The sequence below is a fragment of the Pseudophryne corroboree genome, chromosome 9, assembly GCF_028390025.1.
Source record: "Pseudophryne corroboree isolate aPseCor3 chromosome 9, aPseCor3.hap2, whole genome shotgun sequence".
NCBI lineage: Eukaryota > Metazoa > Chordata > Amphibia > Anura > Myobatrachidae > Pseudophryne > Pseudophryne corroboree.
In genome coordinates, this window is record NC_086452.1 from 427,205,684 (window position 1) to 427,226,174 (window position 20,491).

The 20,491-nt window shown below is 45.4% G+C and overlaps 1 protein-coding gene and 1 non-coding gene across 5 annotated transcripts in view; both read right to left on the minus strand.

Annotated features, from left to right (window-relative positions):
* The window catches only part of BRPF1 (bromodomain and PHD finger containing 1), a 101,415-nt gene that overhangs the window by 14,571 nt on the left and 66,353 nt on the right, over positions 1-20,491 (minus strand). The gene's annotated exons all lie outside the window — the stretch shown is intronic.
* Positions 13,827-13,947, minus strand: LOC134959541 (U5 spliceosomal RNA). The gene has a single exon (XR_010187563.1). It is a non-coding gene; the product is annotated as a U5 spliceosomal RNA (small nuclear RNA).

Genomic DNA, 20,491 nt, shown 5'->3' on the forward strand with positions numbered 1-20,491 from the left:
GTTGTTTTATTCACAGCTGCCACATTAGCTTGGAGAGTTCATTTAGAAACATTTGTTGCAATTGCATCTGCTCAGTTGTGTCACATTTAGCATAAAGACATAGAATGTATCTATTTGAGCTTGAAGCAATATCTCCTGCTCACTGTGTATGTCTGAGGATTTCAACAGCCACTGCTGCGTTATTCATTAATTAATTATATTGTTATCTAATCAGCAGATGTAAATTATCTATATTTCAATAATCATCTATTCGTTGTCTCTTAGTAATAGTTGTAATAATCACTACATACGGTGAATTAGTCTAATTTTTCATTCTTGAATAATCTAAACTGTAGAACTCATAAATCAACATATACCTTATCCACCTAATATGTTATGTTGGGTAAGAGGTGATCTCTTAAATTCTCATCCCTTTCTTCTCCCTCCCCCCCCCCCCCCCCCCCCTTTTTGTTGTCTCACCCATCACTTCATAATTTTATACACTGGATTGATTTGCACATGACACGCTTTTCACACATTCTTTGAGTTTTTCACACTCAGGGGGTCTTATTATTTTGGATTAATTTTATCCTCCTCATATCTTACATTTTACTTCTTTTAGCAGTACCTTATTAAATGATTCACGTGGTCACTTTCACCATGTATAACACATGTAATTTATTTATTCACTTATTTTTGAGTCACCATCTATACACATACATAGTATGTGACTAATAAAGATTATGTTCACATCTTGTGGCATTATGGATTATTTACCCAGATTTAGGGTAATGAATGTTGTACACAATAACAAAGACAAATTTAAATGCTGGCAAAATATATATAACTGTTAGAATAGCTGATCATTATATCAAATCCTATAGGGTACAACAGGAGTGAAATATTAGTAAGCTCTTAATTATAACACTGAAGAAGGAATCTTGTTTTAAATACTCTTTTTTAAGAGATGTGTACTTACCTGTAACAAATCGGGAATATAATGTAATAGACTGAATACCATGGTATAACAATGATCAAAGGATGTTTATGTAATATGGACATTCTCTGACCGGGTGTAGTGGAATTGGCTGTATTTGCATAAGTATACTCATCAAAGTGAGTTTTCTTGAATTAATACAAACCACTATATGTCCCTGCTAAATAACGAGACAATGAGTGGATAGCAGAATTTATTTATGAACTATATGTACAATGAGATCTGAAGACCCATATACTATACACAGGGCACAGGGTCAGCGAACATCAGACATGTATGCTTGTAATCATACCACCGTGAAACGTATATACTGAGTGATGTAAATGCGGTTTCCGTATAAGCATCATGTAAAAACTAACTGACATTGGCACTGACATAATATAGGAGAAGCTAAAAGATATTGGATCAAGTTATTTTAGGGTATATTAATTATACAATACAGATAACAGGGCACGAACGAGTAGTAATGTCCGGGAATATAGTGCTATGAACAGCCGCTACCATGACAACCATGAAGTCCCGCTATTGGCTCCCCGGGTCATGTGACCGGAGGAGCAGCATCACGATTGGCTAGCAGCTACATGTGACCAGCCGTCCGCTGCTGATTGGATCATTAGGAGAGCTTAAATATTATGCCTGGAGAGGCATTCTGGTTCAGCCCTGACGAAGCTGTCAGAGTAACGGCGGAACACGCGTGTGGGCAGCGTGTCTCCACGTGTTTCCATGTCCATGTTACACCAATGTTTAGTCAGCTCCATTTAACCAATATGTTTAGATCATTAATATGAGGCAGCGAGTATATGAACAAGTGAATCTCAGACAGTTATATTTGTGTTAAGTGGATAACAAGTAATGTAGTACTAGTCATTGAATCAGATACATGAATATCGAGTCCTGATTAACTAGATTTCTGTTAAGTTAAAAATTATTGCAATAGAAAGAATGCAGCATTAGCTGTTAGACTCAGTTGAAAAATACATAGGAAGATACAAGCACTGCTCTAAGTGAAGATAAACCTATTTGGTTCATATGTTAGATGTGTCAGTGTTATTAAGCAATTGTGACACAATTACAACAAATCTTCATAAATTAATTACTAATCAGCGTGACTCAGTCACCGTATGTAGTGATTATTACAACTATTACTAAGAGACAACGAATAGATGATTATTGAAATATAGATAATTTACATCTGCTGATTAGATAACAATATAATTAATTAATGAATAACGCAGCAGTGGCTGTTGAAATCCTCAGACATACACAGTGAGCAGGAGATATTGCTTCAAGCTCAAATAGATACATTCTATGTCTTTATGCTAAATGTGACACAACTGAGCAGATGCAATTGCAACAAATGTTTCTAAATGAACTCTCCAAGCTAATGTGGCAGCTGTGAATAAAACAACGTGTTAACATTAATGTTTAATGCTGGTTGGGAAATCTAGCCTTATCAGGTGCCATATATCAGGATAATAAAATCTTTATTCAATACACGGTTACCCACACACATTTAATGAAGGCTTCTCTCGCTTAATAATTATAATTATATCAGATGCTTAATGGTGATACATAATCCGGGAAGTAATATACTGACATCTGAGTAAGGTGTCATTTATTCTTAAAAAATAAGGTGTCCCTTCCTTAGAGATAACAACGTCTTGATTATATAACTGCTGTAGCTGATTGACATACATTATATTATCAGCGACACAGCCTTTAACAAATGAAGAAGTTTTTTTGCTGAGGATATATCAATTAAAAGAAAGATATACCCTTATGCATTATCATTTATGTTAATGATCATAAACAACTGAGGAAGATATTTATTTCCCCGGAGTATATCATATATCTATACTGAATTCATAGCATCACCTGTGTATTTCACACTTTATTACACATCTGATTCAATTAGATAGTGCGACAGCTGCTGTGTTACAAATAAGTTGGTACTAACAGCTTTTATTGTTACAAATATCTAGGATATTACTACAATTAACATCTTTATCACCTTAATGCCTCATCTAAGAGCCTAATAACGACTGAAACATACAAATAAATTCCAATCCTATTATGGAATAATAGAGTATATATCTTTGGACATTGGAATAAGACACGTGGACACACATTTTAAATCTTCAAATCACCTTTATTTTCATTTGCACTATATATGTTTTGTTTGTGTCATAATTTTAACCTCTATGTTTCGCTTATACTCACGATTATGTGTAAGTAATGTACACGATTTTTAAATAAATACTAATAAAAGTTAAATTTTAATCAAATATAGGCAGATGTGATAACCAGGTCTAGTCTTCCTTTTGTGCACCGACAATACAGTCCTTTCCTTCTTCTTTTTTGTGTATCTATGACAACTGTAGTTGGTAGCACCCCCATAATAGATGGTAATTACCACGAATCTAAACAGGGGTTTATGATGGAACTTATGTTTCAAATATAGATTAAGTCAAATACAGTGTGTGTGCAGATACAATTTTTGTTTTCCTTAAAGGACAAAGCTGACCGCAAAATTGAAAAACACTCTCAAATTGCTATACACGTCTGCGGGGGTGGCCCAGAGACCAACTATTGCATGCGCATGGATCACTAAAGCCATTGCAAAATGGTCAGTTAACCTAATTGACGGTTTGGATACCTTGCCCAGGGTTGAGATAGTTTTACTTCTGCAGCATATCCAAGATTCTTCTAACTTTATGGTGGAGGCCATAAAGGAAATTGGTTTGCTCAACGCACGCACCACTGCCATAGCAGTGTCAGCACGCAGGGAATTGTGGCTACGCCAGTGGACTGTGGATGCGGATTCCAGGAAAGGAGTGGAAAAATAAGAATTTACTCATTGGTAATTCTATTTCTCGTAGTCCGTAGTGGATGCTGGGGACTCCGTCAGGACCATGGGGAATAGCGGCTCCGCAGGAGACAGGGCACAAAATTTAAAAGTTTGACCACTAGGTGGTGTGTACTGGCTCCTCCCCCTATGACCCTCCTCCAAGCCTCAGTTAGGATACTGTGCCCGGACGAGCGTACACAATAAGGAAGGATTTTGAATCCCGGGTAAGACTCATACCAGCCACACCAATCACACCGTACAACTTGTGATCTGAACCCAGTTAACAGTATGATAACGTAGGAGCCTCTGAAAAGATGGCTCACAACAATAAACAACCCGATTTTTTTGTAACAATAACTATGTACAAGTATTGCAGACAATCCGCACTTGGGATGGGCGCCCAGCATCCACTACGGACTACGAGAAATAGAATTACCGGTGAGTAAATTCTTATTTTCTCTGACGTCCTAGTGGATGCTGGGGACTCCGTCAGGACCATGGGGATTAAACCAAAGCTCCCAAACGGGCGGGAGAGTGCGGATGACTCTGCAGCACCGAATGAGAGAACTCCAGGTCCTCCTTAGCCAGGGTATCAAATTTGTAGAATTTTACAAACGTGTTCTCCCCTGACCACGTAGCTGCTCGGCAGAGTTGTAATGCCGAGACCCCTCGGGCAGCCGCCCAAGATGAGCCCCCCTTCCTTGTGGAGTGGGCATTGACAGATTTATGCTGTGGCAGGTCTGCCACAGAATGTGCCAGTTGAATTGTGCTACAAATCCAACGAGCAATCGTCTGCTTAGAAGCAGGAGCACCCAGCTTGTTGGGTGCATACAGTATAAACAGCGAGTCAGATTTTCTGACTCCAGCCGTCCTTGAAATATATATTTTCAATGCTCTGACAACGTCCAGCAACTTGGAATCCTCCAAATCGCTAGTAGCCGCAGGCACCACAATAGGCTGGTTCAGGTGAAACGCTGATACCACCTTAGGCAGAAAATGAGGACGCGTCCTCAATTCTGCCCTGTCCGAATGGAAAATCAGATATGGGCTTTTATACGATAAAGCCGCCAATTCCGACACTCTCCTGGCTGAAGCCAGGGCCAGTAGTCCTTTTACAAAAGTCTGGACTTCAGGAACTGAAGCCAATTCTTTCTGGAAGAAAATCGACAGGGCCGAAATTTGAACCTTAATGGACCCTAATTTGAGGCCCATAGATAATCCTGTTTGCAGGAAATGTAGGAATCGACCCAGTTGAAATTCCTCTGTCGGGGCCTTCCTGGCCTCACACCATGCAACATATTTTCTCCAAATGCGGTGATAATGTTGTGCAGTCACCTCCTTCCTGGCTTTGACCAGGGTAGGGATGACCTCTTCCGGAATGCCTTTTTCCCTTAGGATCCGGCGTTCAACCGCCATGCCGTCAAACGCAGCCGCGGTAAGTCTTGGAATAGACACGGTCCCTGCTGAAGCAGATCCCTTCTTATAGGTAGAGGCCACGGATCTTCCGTGAGCATCTCCTGAAGTTCCGGGTACCAAGTCCTTCTTGGCCAGTCCGGAGCCACTAGTATCGTTCTTACTCCCCTTTGCCGTATAATTCTCAGTACCTTGGGTATGAGAGGCAGAGGAGGGAACACATACACTGACTGGTACACCCATGGTGTTACCAGAGCGTCCACAGCTATTGCCTGAGGGTCTCTTGACCTGGCGCAATACCTGTCCAGTTTTTTGTTGAGGCGGGACGCCATCATGTCCACCATTGGTCTTTCCCAATGGACTACAATCATGTGGAAGACTTCTGGATGAAGTCCCCACTCTCCCGGGTGAAGATCGTGTCTGCTGAGGAAGTCTGCTTCCCAGTTGTCCACTCCCGGGATGAACACTGCTGACAGTGCTATCACATGATTTTCCGCCCAGCGAAGAATCCTTGCAGCTTCTGCCATTGCCCTCCTGCTTCTTGTGCCGCCCTGTCTGTTTACGTGGGCGACTGCCGTGATGTTGTCCGACTGGATCAACACCGGCTGACCCTGAAGCAGAGGTTTTGCCAGGCTTAGAGCATTGTAGATTGCTCTTAGTTCCAGTATATTTATGTGAAGAGACGTTTCCAGGCTTGACCACACGCCCTGGAAGTTTCTTCCTTGTGTGACCGCTCCCCAGCCTCTCAGGCTGGCATCCGTGGTCACTAGGACCCAGTTCTGTATGCCGAATCTGCGGCCCTCTAACAGATGAGCACTCTGCAACCACCATAGCAGAGAGACCCTTGTCCTTGTCGACAATTTTATCCGCTGATGCATCTGCAGATGCGATTCGGACCATTTGTCTAGCACACAGGTTCTCAAACTCGGTCCTCAGGACCCCACACAGTGCATGTTTTGCAGTTCTCCTCACAAAATCACAAGTGAAATAATTAGCTCCACCTGTGGACCTTTTAAAATGTGTCAGTGAGTAATTAATACACCTGTGCACCTGCTGGGTTACCTGCAAAACATGCACTGTGTGGGGTCCTGAGGACCGAGTTTGAGAACCCATGGTCTAGCAGATCCCACTGAAAATTTCGTGCATGGAATCTGCCGAATGGAATAGCTTCGTAAGAAGCCACCATTTTTCCCAGGACTCTTGTGCATTGATGCACAGACACTGTCCCTGGTTTTAGGAGGTTCCTGACGAGTTCGGATAACTCCCTAGCTTTCTCCTCCGGAAGAAATACCTTTTTCTGAACAGTGTCCAGAATCATCCCTAGGAACAGCAGACGTGTCGTCGGGATCAGTTGGGATTTTGGAAAATTCAGAATCCACCCGTGCTGTTGGAGCAATACTTGAGTTAGTGCTACTCCGACCTCCAGCTGTTCTCTGGATCTTGCCCTTATCAGGAGATCGTCCAAGTAAGGGATAATTAATACGCCTTCTCTTCGAAGAAGGATCATCATTTCGGCCATTACCTTGGTAAAGACCCTGGGTGCCGTGGACAATCCAAACGGCAGCGTCTGAAACTGATAATGACAGTTTTGTACCACGAACCTGAGGTACCCTTGGTGTGAAGGGCAAATTGGGACACGAAGGTAAGCATCCTTGATGTCCAAGGACACCATAAAATCCCCTTCTTCCAGATTCGCTATCACTGCTCTGAGTGACTCCATCTTGAACTTGAATTTTTGTATGTACAGGTTCAGAGATTTCAGATTTAGAATAGGTCTTACCGAGCCGTCCGGCTTCGGTACCACAAATAGCGTGGAGTAATACCCCTTTCCCTGTTGTAGAAGGGGTACCTTGATTATCACCTGCTGAGAATACAGCTTGTGAATGGCTTCCAATACCGTCGCCCTGTCTGAGGGAGACGTTGGCAAAGCAGATTTTAGGAACCGGCGATGGGGAGACTTCTCGAATTCCAACCTGTAACCCTGAGATACTACCTGCAGGATCCAGGGGTCCACCTGCGAGTGAGCCCACTGTGCGCTGAAATTCTTGAGGCGACCCCCCACCGCCCCTGAGTCCGCTTGTAAGGTCCCAGCGTCATGCTGAGGCCTTTGCAGAAGCCGGGGAGGACTTCTGCTCCTGGGAAGGGGCTGCTTGCTGCAGTCTCTTACCCTTTCCTTTGCCTCGGGGCAAATATGAATGTCCTTTTGCTCGCTTGTTCTTATAGGAACGAAAGGACTGCGGCTGAAAAGACTGCGTCTTTTTCTGCTGGGAGGGGACTTGAGGTAAAAAGGTGGACTTCCCGGCTGTTGCCGTGGCTACCAAATCCGATAGACCGACCCCAAATAATTCCTCCCCTTTATACGGCAATACTTCCATATGCCGTTTGGAATCCGCATCGCCTGACCACTGTCGTGTCCATAGACTTCTTCTGGCAGATATGGACATCGCACTTACTCTTGATGCCAGAGTGCAGATATCCCTCTGTGCATCTCGCATATAAAGGAATGCATCCTTTAATTGCTCTATAGTCAATAAAATACTGTCCCTATCCAGGGTATCAATATTTTCAGTCAGGGAATCCGACCAAGCCACCCCAGCACTGCACATCCAGGCTGAGGCGATTGCTGGTCGCAGTATAACACCAGTATGTGTGTATATATTTTTTAGAGTATTTTCCAGCCTCCTATCAGCTGGATCCTTGAGGGCGGCCGTATCAGGAGACGGTAACGCCACTTGTTTGGATAAACGTGTGAGCGCCTTGTCCACCCTAGGGGGTGTTTCCCAGCGCGCCCTAACCTCTGGCGGGAAAGGGTATAACGCCAATAACTTCTTTGAAATTAGCAGTTTTTTATCAGGGGTAACCCACGCTTCATCACACACGTCATTCAATTCCTCTGATTCAGGAAAAACTACAGGTAGTTTTTTCAGACCCCACATAATACCCCTTTTTGTGGTACTTGCAGTATCAGAGATATGCAAAGCCTCCTTCATTGCCGTGATCATATAACGTGTGGCCCTACTGGAAAATACGTTCGTTTCTTCACCGTCGACACTAGATTCGGTGTCCGTGTCTGGGTCGACCGACTGAGGCAAAGGGCGTTTTACAGCCCCTGACGGTGTTTGAGACGCCTGTACAGGTACTAACTGGTTTGCCGGTCGTCTCATGTCGTCAACCGACTTTTGCAGCGTGCTGACATTATCACGTAATTCCATAAACCAAGCCATCCATTCCGGTGTCGACTCCCTAGGGGGTGACATCACCATTACCGGCAATTGCTCCGCCTCCACACCAACATCGTCCTCATACATGTCGACACACACGTACCGACACACAGCAGACACACAGGGAATGCTCTGATAGAAGACAGGACCCCACTAGCCCTTTGGGGAGACAGAGGGAGAGTTTTCCAGCACACACCAAAGCACTATAATTATATAGGAACAACCTTATATAAGTGTTGTTTCCTTATAGCTGCTTAAATATATATAATATCGCCAAAAAATGCCCCCCCTCTCTGTTTTTTACCCTGTTTCTGTAGTGCAGTGCAGGGGAGAGCCTGGGAGCCTTCCTAGCAGCGGAGCTGTGTAGGAAAATGGCGCTGTGTGCTGAGGAGATAGGCCCCGCCCCCTATTCCGGCGGGCTCTTCTCCCGGTTTTTCTGAGACCTGGCAGGGGTGAAATACATCCATATAGCCTCATGGACTATATGTGATGTATTCTTTTTAGCCAGAAAGGTATTAACATTGCTGCCCAGGGCGCCCCCCCCAGCGCCCTGCACCCTCAGTGACCGCCGGTGTGAAGTGTGCCTGAGCGCAATGGCGCACAGCTGCAGTGCTGTGCGCTACCTCATGAAGACTGAAAAGCCTTCAGCCGCCGGTTTCTGGACCTCTTCTTACTTCGGCATCTGCAAGGGGGTCGGCGGCGCGGCTCCGGTGACCCATCCAGGCTGTACCTGTGATCGTCCCTCTGGAGCTAGTGTCCAGTAGCCTAAGAAGCAAATCCATCCTGCACGCAGGTGAGTTCACTTCTTCTCCCCTAGGTCCCTCGTTGCAGTGAGCCTGTTGCCAGCAGGACTCACTGAAAATAATAAAACTATCAAAACTTTTACTCTAAGCAGCTCTTTATGAGAGCCACCTAGATTGCACCCTGCTCGGACGGGCACAAAAACCTAACTGAGGCTTGGAGGAGGGTCATAGGGGGAGGAGCCAGTACACACCACCTAGTGGTCAAACTTTTAAATTTTGTGCCCTGTCTCCTGCGGAGCCGCTATTCCCCATGGTCCTGACGGAGTCCCCAGCATCCACTAGGACGTCAGAGAAATCTACCTTTTACAGATGAGGCCAATTTTGGGGAGAAACTGGATAAGTTGATATCCAAGGGTACGGCGGGTAAGTCTACGTATCTTCCTTCCGCAACACCCCCAGCTAGGAAAACCTACTCTGCTCCAACTCTGCAGTCCTTTCGGACAGCGAAATTCAAGGGCAAATCCAACGGTTCCTCTACAGCCTTCAAAGGTAATAGAGGTAAACCCAGGAAACCAGCAGCTGCAGGTTCTCAGGAACAGACCTCCGGATCTGCTTCCTCAAAGCCTTCAGCATGACAGTGGTCCACACTGCCTGGAAGACCGGCAGGTGGGAGCTCGGTTACATTATTTCAGTCACGTTTGGGTAACATCTTGCCAGGATTCCCGGGTCACAGACCTTATCACCCAGGGATAATAGGTTTTTGGTACTTACCAGGTAAATCCTTTTCTTTGAATCCATAGGGGGCACTGGAGTACTCTTGGGATATGGACGGGCGTAGCCGAACAAAGGCACTGAATATTCAAATTTAGGACTCTCCCCCCTCCATATCCCCGAGTACCTCAGTGTACTTTGTCAGTGTTTTTTACTGAGCGAACAGGATATAGAGAGGTTGACAATGGAGAATACCTATAACATAACGGACAACAACAAAGTTGACCCATAACCTTATTGTCAACTAAACAGTTGACACCTTAACCGATAGAACTTTATACTTTGAACCAATCGGTGAAAATGTGTTACCACAAGCTCCTCTGAGCTTAATACAAACCAAGTAAAACTTGTGACCCTAAGCTCCCTTGAGCTTAAAACAACCCAGGTAAAACTGCTCTGGGTGGGCGTCCAGTGCCCCCTATGGATTCAAAGAAAAGGATTTACCTGGTAAGTACCAAAATCCTATTTTCTTTATCATCCACTAGGGGTCACTGGAGTACTCTTGGGACGTACCAAAGCTTCCCTCGTGGGCGGGAGAGCTGTTTGATACTTGTAACAGTAGGCAGACCAAAGCTAGATGCTGATGGCGCCACCATTATATGTAAACGTGCACAAACGTGGTGCACTGAAGGCTATGTAGCCGCGTCGTAGACGCTCCCCGACCCGCTGGGTCTGACATTCCCACAGAACCTGTGGGATGAGCTATTACTGACGTAGGCGATTGTAACTTAGCCTTAAAGGAACCCTGACTTGTAGTCATTATTATTATTCAACTGGATAATGTCTGCTGAGAAACTGGTTAACCCCAGTTGGCAGTATCATAGAGAACAAACAACGTATTCATATCACGTACTGTAGACGTTCGGGACATATATAAACGCGTAATGCGTGTACCACATTCAGAATTCTAGAACGTGCTGTCCACACAGGAACCACTATTGGTATATAGATGTGAAGGATACGAAAGCGGAATTCGTCGGAAGATCTGCTTTGTCATGAGAAAACTCAAATACGGTGGCTTGGAATACAAGGCACCCAAATATGAAAACAAAACCCTTGCCGAAGCCAAGGCTAGAAGAAAAATGTTTTCCAAAGTGAGAAACTTAATCCCCATGTGTTGTAAGTGTTCAAAATATGAAACTGTAAGAAATCTGAACCCAACCTCCAGTCGCCTGGCGCTGTAGGTGAGATAAATAGAGTCTGAACTTTGGTGACACCTTGTATAACGGTGTGTACAGACGCAATAAAGACAAACGTCTTTGAAGATAAGTTTACTACACAGATACCTGCACCCTCCGTGCCAGTAAACGCAGTTTTCCATACCACCCCGTTTAACAGAATACGGGTAACTTGAAGGATGATGTTGGAAACTTCCGAGGTTTACGACTTATGTAAGCACACGAAATTTTGTAATAATGAGCTGCCTTAAGCGGTCTACTATCTCGTAACATGGTTGGTATAACCGACACTGTAATGCTCTATTTCTTAAGAGGGCGTTTGAACCCTCACCCCATCAACCGCAGCTGCGGTACATAGGTAATAGGTACATAGGTAAATATGGGTAAAAGAACGTTCCCTGATGTAACAGGTTGGACGTATTATGAGCGCCCCAAGATCGTGTGCAAGTATTCCTTGGAAATTCAAGAAGCAACTTCTCCAACACACATGAGATACCATCAGTATGACTGTGACGAACTGTCTTATGATCCGTTTTGACAACGGAGAGAGCAGCGGAAAATGGTGGAGCCAGATACACGATGCTGAATGACCACATGAATGTGAGAGACTCCACCGCCACTGCCCTTGTGATCTGTTGTTTTGTACACATACTGAGCTTTTGTAATTGTGGCGAGATGCCATCATGTTGAGGGTAACCCCAAGAAACACCTCTGGATTTAATGTCCAGTTTTCAGGATCCAAATTCTGACGGGTGAGATCATCTGTCTAACAGATGTCCACGCACGGAATAATCTCTTGACACTTTCACATAATAGTGTTCTGAGCCATTGAGAATTGGAGTTACCTGCCGCATTGCCATGCGGCTTTTTTGTCTCTGTATGCAACTGCCGTTGCGTTGTCTGACTGGCCGTGGTCAGACTGAAAGCGAAGCATGTAGTGCATTGTAAAATTCACGTAGTTCCAGAACATTTATCGACAGCAATCTATCGTGTTTTAGAACCTCTGTCGCTGATCTTTTGTAAACTACAACTCCTGAACCTCTGCGACTCTCGTCCAGAGTATTATACACCCTCGCCCCTCTGTGGGAACGGCGAGTGAAGGGCGGCGAAATAAATCGCTTTAAAACGCATTATTATCTTAACTAGGTGAATACACCAATGTACCGTTAGTGAGCGTGATTTGCACTAATTACTAGATGTACATTTGTTCTTGCTGGTGTAGTAGGTAAATGCTTTGATTTACCGTATTTATAATATTACCTAGGAATTGACATCGTTTAGACGGAATTGTATTTTGAACGTGATCTGCTAGCGCAGTATACATTAGTAGCGCAAGTTAGAGGAACTTTGTTGAGACAGAGTTCTTATGAGCAGATCATCTAAGATAGAGAAACTCTGTTGCGACAGAGTTCTTATGTGAGATGAACTATCATCTTCCAACATCACTTTGGTAAATACCAGAGTATAATAAACGGTAGACCTGAAATGGTTAATGGTTGTGGCGATTTGCAAACGCTAAAACCTGTGATGAGCAAACCGGAATGGGTATATATGCATTGTGAAGATCAAGTGCAAGTATGCAAGTTTGTGGCTCCAATATGCCAATACCAACCGCAGCAAATCCATTTTCAAACTGCAGTAAGTGACTTGCTGATTGAAACTGCGACGGAGCTGTATGGTTTTGTTACCCCAAACAGAGGGGAATAAACAACCCTGACTCTGTTGTTGTACTACAGCCTGTATTATAAAGACAGCTGAAACCCAGCAGAGGCCAAATGGCCACCTGCCAAACCGTTCGACTGAGGCAGTCATGTCCTTTAACTGTAACTTGAGTTGAAGTGTGGAAACCCCTCAAAAGTAACATTTAAAGACACGCTTCCACAATTGGAAAAGAGGTCATCAAACTACTGGCTTGCTGACCGTAGCGTCCTGTCGTTACAAGGCGTGAGTGTTTTGTACCAACGCCTTGAAACTGAAGTCTAAAGGGATTAAATGCCGGCCCAAGTATTCCGTTTTGATACTGGATGCGGTAATGGCTGAATATCAAATTTAGGACCAACAAGCTGTGGCCTTGTCGTGCTGAACTAGCGACAATGAAAAGTGAGATTCGAAGTACCGTCGTTAGAAGAAGCTTTACAGATATACTCTGCAGCTTCTTTTAACAGTAATCTCATTGTTTCCATACATAGTCTAGTGACCCAAATGTTTCTTGGGTCTTTATAATTTTTGACACAGACGCATTTAGCAATGGCGGATGGCGTCATCTTGGAAACGATTAAATAGTGGTCAAAGTGTACTAAGTGTAAAAATGGAGACCTTGACTCACTGTAATTTAGCAATGTATGTTGGCAACAACCCTGCACTATCTGAGTGCTGGTCTAATGTAGCCTTCTCACTCGTAGTTATCGGTGTGAGATTTGACATAGAATCGTGCATTAAATTATAAGACCAGTTAAATAAACACTGTGATACCCAAAGGGAAAATTGGCCCTTTGGAAAGACTGTCTTTTGTTAGAGCTGGCGGAATAACTTCCGAGACTCCTATGTTTATTTGAATTGCCAATGCTTAAAATAGGACTTTAAAATTATTTTTGGTCTGCGCTAGAGCCTTACTCGCTATGCAGACAGACACCACAATAGGCAACGGACAGACATTGCACGCCTATGACGTTATTATGTCATATATATATTTTATTGCTGAACAGCATATTTATATTAAACGCATGGTTGTTTCTCTCTACGGAAATCTTTAGTAAAAAACGAAAGATTTATTCGCTGTGAAGAGAAATCAGAGTAATCTTTATGAAAAGCAGTTGGCATATGAAACCCGAACCAAATTCCTACTAAGACCCCTGCGCCTCTGGTGGCTTAGAGATGTAGGGCAGGAATGTTCTAGAATTATGTAGAAATACAGTTTACATGGCTAACTTATGCTGACCAAAAATTCCCACCAACACCCCTGCGCCTCCTTGTGGAGTAGAGGTGTATGGCCGGAATGTTCTGGAATTATAAACTGGAAAAACAGCAATGATTAAAATGGCCGTCATGCCATGCTTTCACAGAAAATCACAGTACAGGTTACCTGCTGCAGTGTTAATATAGGCTTAATAGCCTATTATACAGTTAATATAGGCTTAATATCCTATTATCCAGTGATAACACAGGTGTAGGATACAGTAAAATACATGCATTTAGTTAGCCTCCATTAATATGAACACTGGCTGCAGTGAATGTTATTATCTTGCAGCCTTAACATAAAATAACAGAAAACATGGTTAAACCTGCAATAGGTTATGCCACTGATAGCCTATTGCCAGCCAAAGCCTCATATATATATTATATATATAAAATGTGCTTAAACATATAATCACAGTTCATACTGATATTATACACAGTGTCCCTGGCAGCAAAAAGCTTCATTATATATTATATATATAAAATGTGCTGAAACCTATAATCACAGTTCCCACTGATATTATACACAGTGTCCCTGGCAGCAAAAAACTTCATTATATATTATATATATAAAATGTTATAGCCCATGACACTGTTTAAAACGCTGCGCTGCTTGTGAGGTAGTTTGAGCAGCCTATTTTTAACCCATGCAGCCTTTGCTGCTGCTATGGGCAATACTCCCCCTCCCCCCCCCCTGCATCCCCATGTTACCTGCAGCGTACGGGGATCGGGTGCAGGGAGAGCAGGAGAGCGCTGTATATAGGGCCGGGGAGCCGTCCGGAAGAGCGGCCGGCACCTTCCTACAGTAGTACACAGTCTCCCTGTGTCCGGCATCAGCGGCGTGCTGTGTCTCACTGGAAGAGCGGCCGGCGTCCGTGAGTGACGTGCGGCCGCTCTTTAGCACACGGAGAGTCTCGGCGGCGCCTCTGTAGTGTTGCCGGGCAATCAGCCCAGTGAGAGCGGCCGGCGTCTGAGTGACGTGCGGCCGCTCTGCGCGTAGTTCAGCGGGACCCCTTCAGCGGCGTGCTCAGCGGCGGCTACAGTATCACACTTTCACACAGCAGGGCGGCAGCGTGAGCTGACCGCCCTGACCCCCATACCTTGTGCCGCTTTCATCCTGGCTGTGACGAGCTTCTCTCTGTAAGCTCCGTTTCAGCCTCCAGCTTCTCATCTTGTGACGGGGCTTCCTGTAAGCTCCTTGCAGCTGTAGCTCCTTCCAGCTCTTTGTCTCATCCTGGCTGTGACGGAGCTTCTTTCTGTAAGCTCCGTTCAGCTTGCAGGAGACAGTGGCTGCCTGTGGCTGTGAGGGTGCTCTTTGTGAGGACCGACACGCCATGCGCTTATAGCGCCTGTGGCTGTGAGGGTGCTCTTTGTGAGGACCGACACGCCATACGCTGCCTTGCAGCGGCACCATCCCGGACCCATGTTTTTCCAGAAACTGGGACGGGAAGTGTAAAAATTAAAAAATAAAAAGTAAAATGAAAAATTAATAAAATCTTCTGAAATGTGGGCATTCCCACAAGCCGATGTTCATGCTGTGAGCACCGAAAAAACACTGACAAAGTACACTGAGGTACTCGGGGATATGGAGGGGGGAGAGTCCTAAATTTGAATATTCAGTGCCTTTGTTCGGCTACGCCCGTCCATATCCCAAGAGTACTCCAGTGACCCCTAGTGGATGATAAAGAAACAGACTGGAGTTTCAGGAACTCCCACCTCACAGATTCTTCAAATCAGGCTTACCAGCTTCTCTGGAAGTAAGTATGACATTACAGGCAGCAATTCAAAAACTAGTACAGACTCAGGTCATTATCCCAGTTCCACTTTAACTACAAAACAAGGGTTATTACTCCAACCTGTTTGTTGTACAGAAACCAGACAGTTCAGTAAGGCCCATTCTAAACCTCAAATCACTGAACCCGTATTTAAGGGTGTTCAAGTTCAAGATGGAGTCTCTGAGAGCGGTGATATCAGGTCTGTAGGCGGGGGAATTTCTGGTGTCTGTGGATATCAAGGATGCGTACCTTCATATTCCGATCTGGACGCCTTGCACTACAGGACTATCATTACCAGTTTCAGGCCCTGCCATTTGGCCTCTCCACGGCACCGAGGGTATTCACCAAGGTAATGGCAGAGATGTTTCTCCTCCGCAAGCAGGGAGTGAACATAATACCGTACCTGGATGACCTGTTGATAAAAGCGCCCTCCAGGGAGAGGTTGTTGGGACAGCATTGCCCTCTCAACCCAACTACTTCAGGATCACGAATGGATTTTGAACCAACCAAAATCCCACCTGGAACCAACACCAAGGCTTCCGTTTCTGGGGATGATACTGGATACAGAGGCACAGAAGTTATTCCTTCCGTTGGAAAAGGCATTGGTAATCCAGTCGATGGTGCAGGATGTCCTAAAACCAGCCTAGGTATCGGTGCATCTATGCATTCACCTTCTGAGGAAGGTGGTCGCCTCTTACGAGGCTCTGCAGTACGGAAGGTTTCATGCAAGGCCTTTTCAGCTGAATCTGCTGGACAAATGGTCCAGATCGCATCTTCACATGCACCAGAGGATACGTCTGTCACCAAAAGCCAGGATTTCTCTTCTGTGGTGGCTTCAGACTTCTCACCTGACAGAGGGTCGAAGGTTCGGAAATCAAAATTGGGTTCTGCTAAAAACAGATGCAAGCCTCAGAGGTTGGGGAGCAGTCACCCAGGGGGAACAGTTCCAAGGAAAATGCTCAAGTCTGGAAACCATACTTCCGATCAACATTCTGGAACTAAGGGCCATGTACAACGCCCTTCTACTAGCATCGCATCTTCTTCAAAATCACGCCATTCAGGTTCAGTCGGACAATGTGACGGCAGTAACGTACATAAACCGACAGGGCGGAACGAAGAGCAGAGCAGCAATGTCAGAGGTAACAAGAACTCTCCTCTGGCAGAAAGACACGCGGTGGCATTGTCGGCAATCTTAATTCCGGGAGTAGACAACTGGGAAGCGGACTTCCTCAGCAGACACGACCTACACCCGGGAGAGTGGGGCCTTCACCTGCAGGTGCTCGAGTCCTTAACACGTCAGTGGGGAATTCCACAAATAGACATGATGGCCTCTCGTCTCAACAAGAAGCTAAAGCGGTATTGTTCCAGGTTGAGGGACCCTCAAGCAGTGGAGGTGGACGCTCTGGTGACTCCATGGGTCGACCGAATGATTTACATGTTTCCACCTCTTCCACTGATCCCAAGAATTCTCAAAATAATAAAAAAAGGGAAAAGGTTCAAGCAATTCTCATTGCTCCGGATTGGCCAAGAAGGGCCTGGTACGCGGATCTACTGGAGATGCCCCCCAGAGGACCTGTGGCCTCTACCTCTTCGGGAGGGTCTTCTGCAACAGGGGCCATTTGTCTATCAAGACTTACCATGGCTACGTTTGACGGCATGGAGGTTGAGCATCAGATTTTAGCCCGGAAAGGCATTCCGAACAAGGTCATTCCAACCCTGATCCAAGCCAGGAAAAGGGTGACGTCCAAACATTCCCACCGTATTTGGAAAAAATATGTCTCGTGGTGTTTGGGCTCCTAGAAGGTCCAGATTTTGGCCTTATCAATTTTCTTCCAGAAACAATTGGCTTCCCTCCCTGAGGTTCAGACGTTCTTGAAGGGTGTTCTGCACATCCAACCGCCCTTTGTGCCTCCCACAGCAGATCTGAACGTGGTGATGCAGTTCCTACAATCAGAATGGTTTGAGCCTTTACAGGAGGTTGACGTAAAGTTTCTTACGTGGAAGACTGTTACAATATTGGCCTTCGCTTCTGCAAGTCATGTGTCCGAACTAGGGGCTTCTCACAAAAGCCCTTATTTGATTTTTCATGAAGATAGAGCTGAGCTCAGAACTCGTGAGCAATTTCTTCCTAAGGTGGTGTCTGCGTTTCATATCAACCAACCTATTGTGGTTCCGGTGCTTACTGACACCTCTGCTACCTCAAAGTCCTTGGATGTTGCGAGGGCTTTGAAGATCTACGTGAAGCGGACAGCTCGTCACAGGAAATCTGACTCGCTGTTTGTTCTCTATGATCCCAAGAAGATTGGGTGTCCTGCTTCCAAGCAGTCTATTGCTCGCTGGATCAGGCTTACTATCCAGCATGCTTATTCATCGGCAGGTTTGCTGGTTCCTAAAGTACAAGCCCACTCTACTAGGTCGGTGGGTTCTTCCTGGGCGACTGCCCGGGGTGTCTCGGTTTTGCAACTCTGCCGAGCAGCTACTTGGTCGGGTTCAAACACGTTTGCTAAGTTCTACAAGTTCGATACTTTGGCCTCTGAGGACCTTCAGTTTGGTCAATCAGTTCTGCAGGAACCTCAGCACTTTCCCACCCGGTTTGGGAGCTTTGATACATCCCCATGGTACTAATGTGGACCCCAGTATCCTCTATGACGTAAGAGAAAAATAGGATTTTAAACCTACCGGTAAGTCTTTTTCTCCTAGTCCGTAGAGGATGCTGGGGACTCCGTAAGGACCATGGGGTATAGACGGGCTCCGCAGGAGACATGGGCACTATAAAGAACTTTAGAATGGGTGTGCACTGGCTCCTCCCTCCATGCCCCTCCTCCAGACCTCAGTTAGAAACTGTGCCCAGAGGAGATGGACAATACGAGGAAAGGATTTTGTAAATCTAAGGGCAAGATTCATACCAACCCACACAATCCATACCGTACAACCTGGAACATACGCAACCAGTTAACAGTATGAACAAAACAGTATCAGCTAAAGACTGATCTCAACTGTAACATAACCTTTATGTAAGCAACAACTATATACAAGCCTTGCAGATTTGGTCCGCACCGGGACGGGCGCCCAGCATCCTCTACGGACTAGGAGAAAAAGATTTACCGGTAGGTTTAAAATCTTATTTTCTCTTACGTCCTAGAGGATGCTGGGGACTCCGTAAGGACCATGGGGTTTATACCAAAGCTCCAGACCGGGCGGGAGAGTGCGGACGACTCTGCAGCACCGACTGAGCAAACGCAAGGTCCTCCTCAGCCAGGGTATCAAACTTATAGAACTTTGCAAAAGTGTTTGAACCTGACCAGGTAGCAGCTCTGCAAAGCTGTAAAGCCGAGACGCCTCGGGCAGCCGCCCAAGAAGAGGCCACCTTCCTAGTGGAATGGGCCTTTACCGAATTTGTTAACGGCAATCCTGCCGTAGAATGAGCCCGCTGAATCGTGTTACAGATCCAGCGAGCAATAGTCTGCTTCGAAGCAGGAGCGCCAACTTTGTTGGCTGCATACAGGACAAACAGTGCTTCTGTTTTCCTAACTCGAGCCGTCCTGGCTACATAGATTTTTAAGACCCCGACTACATCCAGGGACTTGGAATCCTCCAAATCACTCGTAGCCACAGGCACCACAATAGGTTGGTTCATATGAAATGAAGAAACCACCTTAGGCAAAAAGTGAGGACGAGTCCTCAACTCTGCTCTATCCACATGGAAGGTCAAATAGGGGCTCTTGTGAGACAAGGCTGCCAATTCGGACACCCGCCTTGCAGATGCCAAGGCCAACAACATGACCACCTTCCAAGTGAGAAATTTCAATTCAACCGTTTGAAGAGGTTCAAACCAGTGAGACTTCAGGAACCGTAACACCACGTTAAGGTCCCAAGGTGCCACTGGGGACACAAAAGGAGGCTGGATGTGCAGCACTCCCTTTACAAAAGTCTGGACTTCTGGGAGAGAAGCAAATTCCTTCTGAAAGAAAATAGACAGGGCCTAAATCTGTACCTTAATGGAGCCTAATTTTAGGCCCATATCCACTCCTGTCTGTAGAAAGTGAAGAAAACGATCCAGATGGAAATCTTCCGTAGGAGCATTCTTGGCTTCACACCAAGAAACATACTTCTTCCAGATACGGTGATAATGTTTTGCCGTCACGTCCTTCCTAGCCTTTATCAGAGTAGGTATGACTTCCTCCGGAATACCTTTCCCAGCTAGGATTCGGCGTTCAACCGCCATGCCGTCAAACGTAACCACGGTAAGTCTTGGAACACGCAGGGCCCCTGTTGTAACAGGTCCTCCCTGAGAGGAAGAGGCCAGGGATCTTCTGTGAGCATCTCCTGAAGATCTGAATACCAGGCCCTTCGAGGCCAATCTGGAACAATGAGTATTGTTTTTACTCTTTTTTGTCGTATGATTCTCAATATATTTGAGATGAGAGGAAGAGGGGGGAACACATAGACCGACTGAAACACCCATGGTGTCACCAGGGCGTCCACCGCTACTGCCCGAGGGTCCCTTGACCTGGCATAATACCTCTGAAGCTTCTTGTTGAGGCGTGACGCCATCACGTCTATGTGAGGAATTCCCCAAAGACTTGTTATATCTGTAAAAACTTCTTGATG